The sequence below is a fragment of the Anas platyrhynchos genome, chromosome 4 (genome assembly GCF_047663525.1).
Source record: "Anas platyrhynchos isolate ZD024472 breed Pekin duck chromosome 4, IASCAAS_PekinDuck_T2T, whole genome shotgun sequence".
NCBI classification, from domain to species: Eukaryota; Metazoa; Chordata; class Aves; order Anseriformes; family Anatidae; genus Anas; species Anas platyrhynchos.
This window is the reverse complement of record NC_092590.1, coordinates 27,067,501-27,080,218: the sequence shown is the minus strand read 5'-3', so window position 1 is coordinate 27,080,218 and position 12,718 is coordinate 27,067,501.

Sequence of the window (12,718 nt, the reverse complement as noted above, 5' to 3'; positions counted from 1 at the left end):
AACATCCAAGGTGTAATTTAGGATAAATTATATATTAGAGGTCTTAGTCACATGGCTAGCATGTGCTCAGATGATAGTCTCTGCATGCTCTGTGCAAACATCTCAGAAGTGAGTTCTACATCCAAGCAAGGGATGCAACAGTAGTTAAGACATCTAACAATTAGTTGAGGATCAGTTAGGTTTAATATCTCTAAATCTAATACTATAATCATTCTATGATCTAAAAAATATGATAGATGAGGATTGACTATCAAGGATTTATTCAATATCAGATCATAATGTCTAAATATATCTGATGGAAACACTAATATTATTTTTTTTTCCCTAGTCATTAAGTTAATTCATAGAACTGCAACTGCTCACTGGCAGTTGCAACCAAAGGATCCTTATTAAGTAATTATTTCTTTGAGGCTTGAACAAATTCCTAGAAAACAGCACTAGAATAAGAAAAACTACTTACACAAGTAACCTCTACTTGATGATTTGGGATCAGTTTGCGTTATTCACACAGATCCCAAATCAGTGTGAATTCAGAGTTATTTTCTGTTTCTTTTTTTCTTACATCCATTCAATATATTATAACATCACATTTTAGAACTTGAAGATCTCTTTTTGCTACATAAATATATAAGAATCAAAGCTAGCAATTAGTTTTGCTTTTTTTTTTTCCTCGGAGATTTTTGATATTCTTTCATGATTGCAACTGAGCTCATTACACAGAGCATGAGGGACCACCTGAAGTACTACAAAGATACTCATGCTGTGAACAATGATACAATATGAATTCACTAACAGCTAACAGGCACATTTTACAGGAAAATTAGACATATCCTTCACTGGCCTAACTTTTGGTAGGATCTTTCACTCTTTAGAATACCTTCCCACTCATAAGCAAAGAAGCCTAGTTAAAGCTCTGCCAGCATTGTAAAACACAAAACCACTTGCAGTCCTACTGGATCAGAACAAAACACCTTGCTAGCTCAATACTCAATTTTCAACAGGCTCATAAAATCATTTAGGTTAGAAAAGACCTGCAAGATCTTCTAGTCCAACCTTTAACCTAGCAATGTGAAGTCCACCATGAAACCACATCACTAAGCACTACATCTGCATGTTGCAGGAAGCACGGCCGAAAGCACGACAGACACCAGTAGAGTCAGATCATGCTCCATCTTATTGCCCGAATAGCCTAACTTTTATAGAGAACTTAACAGGGGTGGACAGTGTTTCACACAAGATTATTGGTCAAAAGCACTCAGACAAACAACTGCAAGAAAACAACCCCACCTGCAAGAAAACAACCCCCTTGTGATTAGCAGTCACATAGACCTTGTCCTTGAAGCCAGCTACTGGTAACAATATTTTTCTGAATCCCTCAATTGGGCGATGTGGGAACACTGTCATGGGAACTTCTCATAGTTGCCCTGGTAGCTTGGTTTGCTCAGCTACAGCAAGCCATGGGATTTTTGCTGTTTCAAGAAATCCCTCAACAATTCCCCCTTCTTCTTTTGAGCAAACCAAGCCCGACACAGCAGTTTTACAAGTGACTCTTTAGCTATACTTACAACACACAACGATGATTACCACCACCATAAACCAAATCCTTAATCCCCTTGTGACTAAACCCAGCAACCATCTACACCTTGTTTCAAACAAGTCAGTGAACCATTGATTGAAAGGATTGATACCATACTGAATCTTTCTCATATGCTCTTTCAGGAAAGTAATGGATTTGTGAATTGACTCATTATGATCAGAAAGGTTTAAACAGTACATTCCCTTAAAGTCCTCACACCCATTCCTTTGAGCCAAAAGCAGGATGTCAATAGCAGCTTGATCCTGTAAAAGCAGATGTCGCAGACTATTTTGATCTGCTAACATCTCCTCAAGTATCTCTGTCGTGGCATAGGCTTGCCTCTTGGCCCAGCATACCAATTTTTCTAAGTTGTTACGTGCGGCCGCAGATGCCACTCCAGGCACTGAAATTGCTAATGCCGCTCTAGCTGCAACCCCACACAATTCAACATTATCATTGCAATCCGATGCAAGCAATGCCCATTTATGTCTGGTGATCTCACACAACTGTAACAAGCTAGGAGCAAATACAATGAGTTTATCTAAGTAACATGGACATCTGATAGCATTTGCAGTGATACCTTGCCAGACCCCATCCCCACAAATCAGAAGCACATCAGGAGGTAAGGCCAAAGCTCTACAATTGTTCCAAACACTGTAGTTGTTACCCCTTGTCTCCATGCTATAAACTCCTAAACCCTGCTTAGCAGCATCATTGTAATCACAGGTGTTATTTGTGTTTTTGTACCGGTATGGCCCTTTCCCAGTTCCTGTAGCAGGATTCACCTGATAGCCACGGCTACGTTCACATTTGTAGCCACCCTTCAGGTTGATACAGATTTGACTACAGATACCAGGGTTTTGACATTCATCAATTCCACAGTTTCTCTTTTCTACAAAGTCAAACCCAGCTGGACAGTCACATTCATATATGTTGCATTCCTTCAGGGGCTCATCACCCCAGTCCTTGCAGTCTCTCTGCTGGTTACACACTTTATTGGTATCTATGCATTCTCCACTTCTGCACTTGAATTTGCCAGGTCCTGAGCACTGAATAACATCGTTACAGTTTGCTTCATCAGTGCCATCCAGACAGTCTCTCACACCACTGCACTGCCTTCTTCCGTGGACACAGTTCCCATCTTCACATCTGAACTGGTCTGGCCTGCAGGTCTGAGAAGGGCAGTTAATTTCATCACTTCCATCCTTGCAATCAGGATCTCTGTTACAGTCTTTTTCACCATCACATTTCCAGGACACCAGGATACACTGGGTTGACTGAGGACCACAGCTGATTTCATTTACCTGGCATGTTCTCATATAACACAGATCAGCAATCTCATCAGACCCATTTTCACAGTCCGGATCCCCATCACACTGCCATCTGTTTGGCACACACTGACCACTGTTGCACACAAAGTCAGATTCAACACACATCTTCTTCACACAAGCACTCTCATCACTGCCGTCTGAGCAGTCTTCACATTTTGCTCTAGCACTGTAGGCAGCAGTGCACAGGCAGGTGAGGGCGAGCAGCAGGCAGAATGCCCCACAGCGCGGCAGTGCCTGCCGCCGCCCTGCACCTATGTCACTTATACTACTCCTATTACCCGTGCTAGTAGTGTCAGTGGCATCCTCCTGGTACCGTTTCTGTCTTTGCCGCCCCTTACTCTCCCCCTTTTCTTTTTGCCACTGACCATTCACCACAAATGGATAAGACACATGATTACTAGTTAGGAAAGAGAGTGTAACGTCTGCTATACGGCTGCAGGCAGTGCCAGCTGCAATCCTAGAAGCTGTTTGTGAACGAGCCTGCCGGTGGTCATTTGGCAGTGTAATCTGCGTCTCTGCACTCCTGCCCTGCAATAGAGCTAAATCGTCATTAATAGTCCGTAGACTGAGGCAACCCCACGGAATGTTATCCCGAAACATAGTTATAACACCGATCTGGGGACGAATAGTCTTTTTTGCATTGCAAGATAAACCTCTTATAAAAAGAATGCCAAAGAGAAGCAGCACAGCCGCTGCTGCTGCCTCCATGGTTACGTCAGACAGGCTGCAGGGTCCTGATGTCCGCCCCTCTGCTCTGTGCCGACTCGCCACACGGTGAGGGTCGGCTGCCGTTGTCCACTGATGCCTCTGGTCTCCCATAGCAACTCGATCTCGGATGTCCCGCATCGCACCGTGATCACGTCAATTTCCCGCGGCCCTCCGCAATTCCACGTCTCGCCGCAACTCTTTTTCCCGCGGCCCTCCGCAATTCCACGTCTCGCCGCAACTCTATTTCCCGCGGCCCTCCGCAATTCCACGTCTCGCCGCAACTCTATTTCCCGCGGCCCTCCGCAATTCCACGTCTCGCCGCAACTCTATTTCCCGCGGCCCTCCGCAATTCCACGTCTCGCCGCAACTCTTTTTCCCGCGGCCCTCCGCAATTCCACGTCTCGCCGCAACTCTATTTCCCGCGGCCCTCCGCAATTCCACGTCTCACCGCAACTCCGTTTCCCGCGGCCCTCCGCAATTCCACGTCTCGCCGCAACTCTTTTTCCCGCGGCCCTCCGCAATTCCACGTCTCGCCGCAACTCTATTTCCCGCGGCCCTCCGCAATTCCACGTCTCGCCGCAACTCTATTTCCCGCGGCCCTCCGCAATTCCACGTCTCGCCGCAACTCTTTTTCCCGCGGCCCTCCGCAATTCCACGTCTCGCCGCAACTCTATTTCCCGCGGCCCTCCGCAATTCCACGTCTCGCCGCAACTCTATTTCCCGCGGCCCTCCGCAATTCCACGTCTCGCCGCAACTCCGTTTCCCGCGGCCCTCCGCAATTCCACGTCTCGCCGCAACTCTATTTCCCGCGGCCCTCCGCAATTCCACGTCCCGCCGCGACTCCGTTTACCCGCGGCCCTCCGCAATTCCACGTCCCGCCGCAAAAACCCCGTTTCCCACCGTTTTCACGCGTCTCTCAGCGGGAGTACCGCGTCTCACCGTGAGGCCTGTGTACCGTGTTTCCGGGCCGGTGTCCGGTCTGCTCAAGCGCCGGTCGGATGGGCGCTCCGAAGTCCCGACGGCGCGGCGAGATCGCGGCGCCGCTGGTCCCGGCGCCGCCGGTCCCGGCGCCGCTGGTCTCCTGGTCTACCTGCGTTCGGATGTGCCGGTGCCGCTGGTGTCCCGCTGCGCTGCGATGTTTGCCCCGGCGCCGCTGCGATGTCCGTGCTCGGCTGCGATGTCTGCTCCGGTGCTGCGATGTCCTGCTCCTGTGCGATGTCTGTTCAGGTCCTGTTCAGGTCTCCCGCTGCGATGTCCTGTTCAGGCCCTGTTCAGGTCTCAGCCTGTTCGGGCGCCATATGTTGCAGGAAGCACGGCCGAAAGCACGACAGACACCAGTAGAGTCAGATCATGCTCCATCTTATTGCCCGAATAGCCTAACTTTTATAGAGAACTTAACAGGGGTGGACAGTGTTTCACACAAGATTATTGGTCAAAAGCACTCAGACAAACAACTGCAAGAAAACAACCCCACCTGCAAGAAAACAACCCCCTTGTGATTAGCAGTCACATAGACCTTGTCCTTGAAGCCAGCTACTGGTAACAATATTTTTCTGAATCCCTCAATTGGGCGATGTGGGAACACTGTCATGGGAACTTCTCATAGTTGCCCTGGTAGCTTGGTTTGCTCAGCTACAGCAAGCCATGGGATTTTTGCTGTTTCAAGAAATCCCTCAACATCTGCACATTTTTTGAAGACTCACAGGAATAGTGGCTCAACTCAACTACTTCCCTGGGCAGCCTGTTCCAGCGAAGAAATTTTTCTTAATATTCAATCTAAACATCCCCTGGTGCAACTTATAGCCATTTCCTCTTGTCTTATCACTTAGTGCTTGGGAGAAGAAACCCACCTTCCTACAGACTCCTTTAAGGTAGTTAACAAATGCTTTTAGAAGTAAAATGAGGAATATATCTTTTATACAAGACAGCGTCATAAATCGTGGACATTTACTGTGTAGCACCCTAAGAAATTCCCAGGAGCCCTTTTACCCCTTTTAAAAAATAACAATGATTTTAAAAGTACCTCCTTTTACTATCTACCACTTACATAGTACCAAGGCTGGTTGGAGTTGTAGGTTAAACAGCACAGCTACCAATTTAGCAACTTCAGAATTCTTTCAGTATTCTCAGATGAGTTCAGTTTGATTCTGGCAATTGGCCACTATCTTACTGATTAAATACCTCTTCTACTGCATGTAATTTGAGGCAATGCTTTGGATTTGTTCTCCATTAGCTGGGTTCTTTTTCCTCACAGTCTGGTAAATAATTATTGTAATGATTTAGCTGTATGCATTATGGATCATCCAGTTTCAACCTGCCTGCCATTGGCAGGGACACCTTTCACTAGATGAGGTTTCTCAAAGCCCAATCCAATCTGGCCTTGAACACTTCAGAAGAAAGATTTACATTAAGAAATATTTACATTAATCTCAAATCAGAAGCAAGATTTTTAAAAGCACTTTAATTAAATAATTTGAAGAAAGCCACCTTCATAGCAGTTTGAATGACAATTATCTCAATAGTTTTCAAATTATTTAAATCAGCTTTCTGTATGAACTGTATTTTCCATTGTATACTGCTTCACTTAGCCAATGAAATGTCATAAAAAACAGTCAACTGACAGAACACTTATGACTTAGCAATCAGGACATCTGTATTTTGCAGTTAACCTCCAAACTGATAAATGGATGACCTGTATTGCAACAGATTTAAAATAGTTTGGCTTCTATAAAGCAAGAGATTCTATATTTCTTAACTTAAATTTTAACTCCAATTTAAATCTCTACAAATCTGCAAATCTCTATCCAAACCACGTAAGGAAAGACTATTTTTGATTCCTGAAAACACAGATTACTAATAGTCAAAAAGACAAAGACATTTTAATTAGGCATACTATTGTTGTCAGACAAGAACCACAATGGAAGAAATTCTCCATTGTAAGAAATTACCTAGTTAGATAGAAAATCTGTTAGTATAGACAGAGCTTGGGAGGTGGAAGAGAGTTGAATAAATAAATAAAATGTAAATATTATTTGATGTAACAGAATATTGTAAACTAATAAGCTACAATATTAAGACAAATACCTGTTTCGCTTAGGGAATAATTATCAACAAGTTTTGTTGTGGTTTTGATGGCACTGATCATCAGCTGCCAGTGACTTCCCTGTTGTTTATGTTTAGCACTTCTTTGAAAACACAGCATTTTTTCATTCATGACCTACCCCGCAGCTACTGGACTTGAGCAACTCCTCACTGAAATATAGAGCTGCTTCACCCGTACTCAGCTGTAAAACCTGAGTCCTGCATATTGCAGGTTCTTCAGGACAGAAGTTATATCTAATCTGTTCTATTAGTCTGTAAGGAAAAACACATATATGCATAAGAAAAGATTAAAAATATCACAGACTTGACATTGATAAAAACTATTTGTAAACAAGACCGAATTGTAATGGATGTTCAGTACATCGTCTTTTCTATAATAGCTACTGATCATTTACATGTGCTATATAATTTGAAATGAATTCATCAGCCTTGGATACAATACACTCCATCATCCAAGACACTCCCTTGACACAGATCTGAGCAGGTATATATTTAAAGACTTATTTTTTTAATAAAATTGAACAGATTAAACATGATGTGCTAATGTGCTACTTCAGGATGTGTGGTAATAAAATGCCAAAGAACAAGCTGCAAGCTGCTTGTTACTTAAGATACTCAAAGAATTAATTTTATGCTGGCATATACTGTAATTAGAAATAGCTCCATGCATCATGATTAAACTAGTAGCTATGGAAACCGAGGCACACTAGAATAAATGTAAAAGGAGAATACTGAATAAACCAATCATAAATCTCCTTTAATCTGTTTATTTTTAATCTTTGTCATAATGAAAACTGGAATACTAAGGGTAGATATTACCTTGTTTTTCTTAACATTTGTATGTTTGGAAAGAATAGTGCTTCTTATCAAAGTATTCTTTTCAGATTTTGTTTTCACATTAGAACTTCACAGCCCACACAATCCTAGGTGTCAAAAGCACACAATTTTAATGACCCATTTTATATTAAATAATTGTATATATTTATCCCTTTATGAAATAAGAGATCTTTGGTTTCAGAGAGTAAAATCCCCATTGTGCTCAGTTCCTTTAGCTATCCTGGTGGCTGACTGCTGAACTTACTCCAGTTTGCCAGTCTCCTCATGGGTGATGGTAAGGATGGACATACACACAACATTCTCCTGATGCAATCTCACAAGTGCTTATTAGAGGGGAGGATCACTTCCCTTGCTATGCTGACTACACTTACTGTGGCCACCAAGCATAGAGATAGCTTTTATCTCACAATACTGACTCATATTCAGCATGCCATTCACCAGGACTATCAGACCATTTTCTACAGAGTTGTACCTTAGGCAGTCACTCACTAGCTTGTGCTGTTGAATGGGGCTATTCCTGCCTGGATGCAGGACTCTGCATCTGTTGTTACCGGATTTCAACTGGTATCTTTTGGCCCACTCCTGCAGCTAGTCAAGGTCCCTTTGAATGGTAGCCCTGCACATAACCCAATGTATATGCCTTCCCCACCCATTTGACTTTCATCCAGGAACAAGATAAGGGCACCTTCCATCCCATCATCCAGGTCAAAGATGAAGATGTTAAACAATAGTTGCATCACAGAATCACAGAACTTTAGGGGCTAGAAGGGACCCACTATTAATTCCAGAAGAGCATCACTTGTAATCAGCCATAAATTAGGCTTCAAGCTGTTCACCTCTGCTCTTTGAGGCATACATTCTCTTTTGTCTCTCTCCAATTTGACTAAAAAAAAAAAAAAAAAAAAAAAAAAAAAAAAAAAAAAAACACACTATAAGAAATCATGTCAAAATACTTGATTAAGTCGAGGTAAACATCATTCACTGTTCTCCCCTCATCCACAGAGCCAGCTCTTTCATCACAGAACGTAATCAGGTTAGTGAAGCATGATTTGTCCTTGGCAAATCCATGCTGGCTGTTCTCAATTACCTTATTTACCTTCCTGTGCCTGGAAGTGGCTTCCAGGAAGATTTATTCCATAATCTTCCCAGGAATTGAGATGATACTGACCTGCATACAGTTCCCTGGGTGTCCTTCCTAATCTTTTTAAAGGTAGGTATGCCATTTGTTTTTTTTTCTAGTCACTACAGACCTCTTATAACCATCACAAGCTTTCAAAAATTATAGGAAGTAGCCCCTCATAATAGGAGCAACATTGGATGTGCCTCCAGGAGTCCTAGTTTGCTTATGTGGACTATAACTTGATTTTTCTTGGTTATAGGTAGCACTTCTCTTCCCTGAACGATCCCATTATGCACAGAGGTCTGGGAGTCTAGCAACCAGAGGCCTGGCTCTGAAGAGAACATTTTAAGGATTTCAAATATTAAAATGGGAAAGCAGTAGGTATATTACAGAATCATAATATGTATCTACCTCCACGAAGTGACAACTTATGACAATGTTTTGCTATCCTATTAGGCTGCTAATGTAATAGACCCGTTCAGGCTTTTCAGAAGATGACTGTTGCAAGATCTGGTCCAAATATATGCCATTCTCTACACTGTTGCAAATGATGAATAAAGATTTCAGATATTACTACCTTCAGGCTTAAACAAATTTTAGGTAAGAAAGATCTGACATTCACATGGTCAAAAAATATTTCCTTGTTAATTAGGACTATTTTTTTAAATGAAAAAATCATATAAAATAAGCTATTTTTTTCCTGACCACTAATATAATCAATACAAGAAGTTATTGTTAAGTTATTACACTTTCAAATCTATTTTCAAGAAAGCACTTGGCTAAAAAAGTTTAATTTTTTCATTCTCACATAATATCCTACAGTGCTTTCCTGGACTATTCCTTCTGCTTCCTCTCTATACCAGCACAAATATTCATAAAACAAAATATGCAGAACAACACTTTGAAGGGCACAGCCATTTTTATTTTTATTTTTTTCCTGCTGCTTCTGCCTGTGTTTTTTGCTTCAAAAGGTGTTTCCAACTAACATCTATCCCCTGCTTCATAGGAACTAACAGAACTGCATCACTGTGCTAGAGGAAGAAATCTAGTAGAAATGGCAATATCAACAGGACCTCATCAAGTTTCATCATACCAGTAACACTTGAGTAAGGAAAATGGTCATGATACCCGTCTTTAAATTCAAAATCTGCGATCTACACAGTAAGTATATAGAACATTTTTTTTCTGCGTTTAAAGTCACACTCTTAACAGAGGTCTTTCCACTTTGGAGGAAAACTAGTTATAAATCTCGTTTTGGTTTTTCAATAATATTTTTAGAATGGAAAGAGAACAGAATGTAGAAGTCCACTTCTACAAATCATGATTAGCAATGCTCATTTCTCATAGCTTATGCAACATTTGCACAGAAAGATGGGGAAAACTCTCCAATCAATATCTTTATTATGATATAAGAATGGTTTTACTTTTACAACATAGTTGAACATTTTTACATCTCAGATTTCAGGTTGTTGATAATGAATTTTAAGAGAGGGGAGGGGAGAGGAGAGCAGAGGGGAGAGCGGAGCGGAGCGGAGAGGAGCGGAGCGGAGAGGAGCGGAGCGGAGAGGAGCGGAGAGGAGAGGAGCGGAGAGGAGAGGAGCGTAGAAGAGCGTAGAGGGGAGGAGCGTAGAGGGGAGGAGCGTAGAGGGGAGGAGCGTAGAGGAGAGGAGCGTAGAGGCGAGGAGCGTAGAGGAGCGTAGAGGAGCGTAGAGGAGCGTAGAGGAGCGTAGAGGAGAGGAGCGGAGAGGAGTAGAGAGGAGCGGAGAGGAGAGGAGCGGAGAGGAGAGGAGCGGAGAGGAGCATAGAGGAGAGGAGCATAGAGGAGAGGAGCGTAGAGGAGCGTAGAGGAGAGGAGCGTAGAGGACAGGAGCGTAGAGGAGAGGAGAGGAGCGTAGAGGAGCGTAGAGGAGAGGAGCGTAGAGGAGAGGAGCGTAGAGGAGAGGAGCGTAGAGGAGAGGAGCGTAGAGGAGAGGAGCGTAGAGGAGCGTAGAGGAGAGGAGCGTAGAGGAGAGGAGCGTAGAGGAGAGGAGCGTAGAGGAGCGCAGAGGAGCGTAGAGGAGAGGAGCGGAGAGGAGCGGAGAGGAGCGTAGAGGAGAGGAGCGTAGAGGAGAGGAGCGTAGAGGAGCGGAGAGGAGCGTAGAGGAGAGGAGCGTAGAAGAGCGTAGAGGAGAGGAGCGTAGAGGAGAGGAGAGGAGCGTAGAGGAGAGGAGCGTAGAGGAGAGGAGCGTAGAGGAGCGTAGAGGAGCGTAGAGGAGAGGAGCGTAGAGGAGCGTAGAGGAGCGTAGAGGAGCGTAGAGGAGAGGAGAGTAGAGGAGCGTAGAGGAGCGTAGAGGAGAGGAGCGTAGAGGAGAGGAGAGGAGCGTAGAGGAGAGGAGCGTAGAGGAGCGTAGACGAGCGTAGAGGAGAGGAGCGTAGAGGAGCGTAGAGGAGCGTAGAGGAGCGTAGAGGAGAGGAGCGTAGAGGAGAGGAGCGTAGAGGAGCGTAGAGGAGCGTAGAGGAGCGTAGAGGAGAGGAGCGTAGAGGAGAGGAGCGTAGAGGAGAGGAGCGTAGAGGAGCGTAGAGGAGAGGAGAGGAGAGGAGAGGAGAGGAGAGGAGAGGAGAGGAGAGGAGAGGAGAGGAGAGGAGAGGAGAGGAGAGGAGAGGAGAGGAGAGGAGAAAACGCTTTAGGAGACTTTAGGAGAGTTTAGGAGAGGAGAGGAGCGTAGAGGAGCGTAGAAGAGAGGAGCGTAGAAGAGCGTAGAGGAGAGGAGCGTAGAGGACAGGAGTGTAGAGGAGCGTAGAGCAGCATAGAGGAGAGGAGCGTAGAGGAGCGTAGAGGAGCGTAGAGGAGAGGAGCGTAGAGGAGAGGAGCGTAGAGGAGCGTAGAGGAGCGTAGAGGAGAGGAGCGTAGAGGAGCGTAGAGGAGCGTAGAGGAGCGTAGAGGAGCGTAGAGGAGAGGAGAGGAGAGGAGAGGAGAGGAGAGGAGAGGAGAGGAGAGGAGAGGAGAGGAGAGGAGAGGAGAGGAGAGGAGAGGAGAGGAGCGTAGAGGAGAGGAGCGTAGAGGAGAGGAGAGGAGAGGAGAGGAGCGTAGAGGAGCGGAGAGGAGAGGAGCGTAGAGGAGCGTAGAGGAGCGTAGCGTAGAGGAGCGTAGAGGAGAGGAGCGTAGAGGAGCGTAGAGGAGCGTAGAGGAGCGTAGCGTAGAGGAGCGTAGAGGAGCGTAGAGGAGCGTAGGGGAGCGTAGAGGAGCGTAGAGGAGAGGAGCGTAGAGGAGCGTAGAGGAGCGTAGAGGAGCGTAGCGTAGAGGAGCGTAGAGGAGCGTAGAGGAGCGTAGAGGAGCGTAGGGGAGCGTAGAGGAGCGTAGAGGAGAGGAGCGTAGAGGAGAGGAGCGTAGAGGAGAGGAGCGTAGAAGAGCGTAGAGGGGAGGAGCGTAGAGGGGAGGAGCGTAGAGGGGAGGAGCGTAGAGGAGAGGAGCGTAGAGGCGAGGAGCGTAGAGGAGCGTAGAGGAGCGTAGAGGAGCGTAGAGGAGCGTAGAGGAGAGGAGCGGAGAGGAGTAGAGAGGAGCGGAGAGGAGAGGAGCGGAGAGGAGAGGAGCGGAGAGGAGCATAGAGGAGAGGAGCATAGAGGAGAGGAGCGTAGAGGAGCGTAGAGGAGAGGAGCGTAGAGGACAGGAGCGTAGAGGAGAGGAGAGGAGCGTAGAGGAGCGTAGAGGAGAGGAGCGTAGAGGAGAGGAGCGTAGAGGAGAGGAGCGTAGAGGAGAGGAGCGTAGAGGAGAGGAGCGTAGAGGAGCGTAGAGGAGCGTAGAGGAGAGGAGCGTAGAGGAGAGGAGCGTAGAGGAGAGGAGCGTAGAGGAGCGCAGAGGAGCGTAGAGGAGAGGAGTGGAGAGGAGCGGAGAGGAGCGTAGAGGAGAGGAGCGTAGAGGAGAGGAGCGGAGAGGAGCGGAGAGGAGCGTAGAGGAGAGGAGCGTAGAAGAGCGTAGAGGAGAGGAGCGTAGAGGAGAGGAGAGGAGCGTAGAGGAGAGGAGCGTAGAGGAGAGGAGCGTAGAGGAGCGTAGAGGAGCGTAGAGGA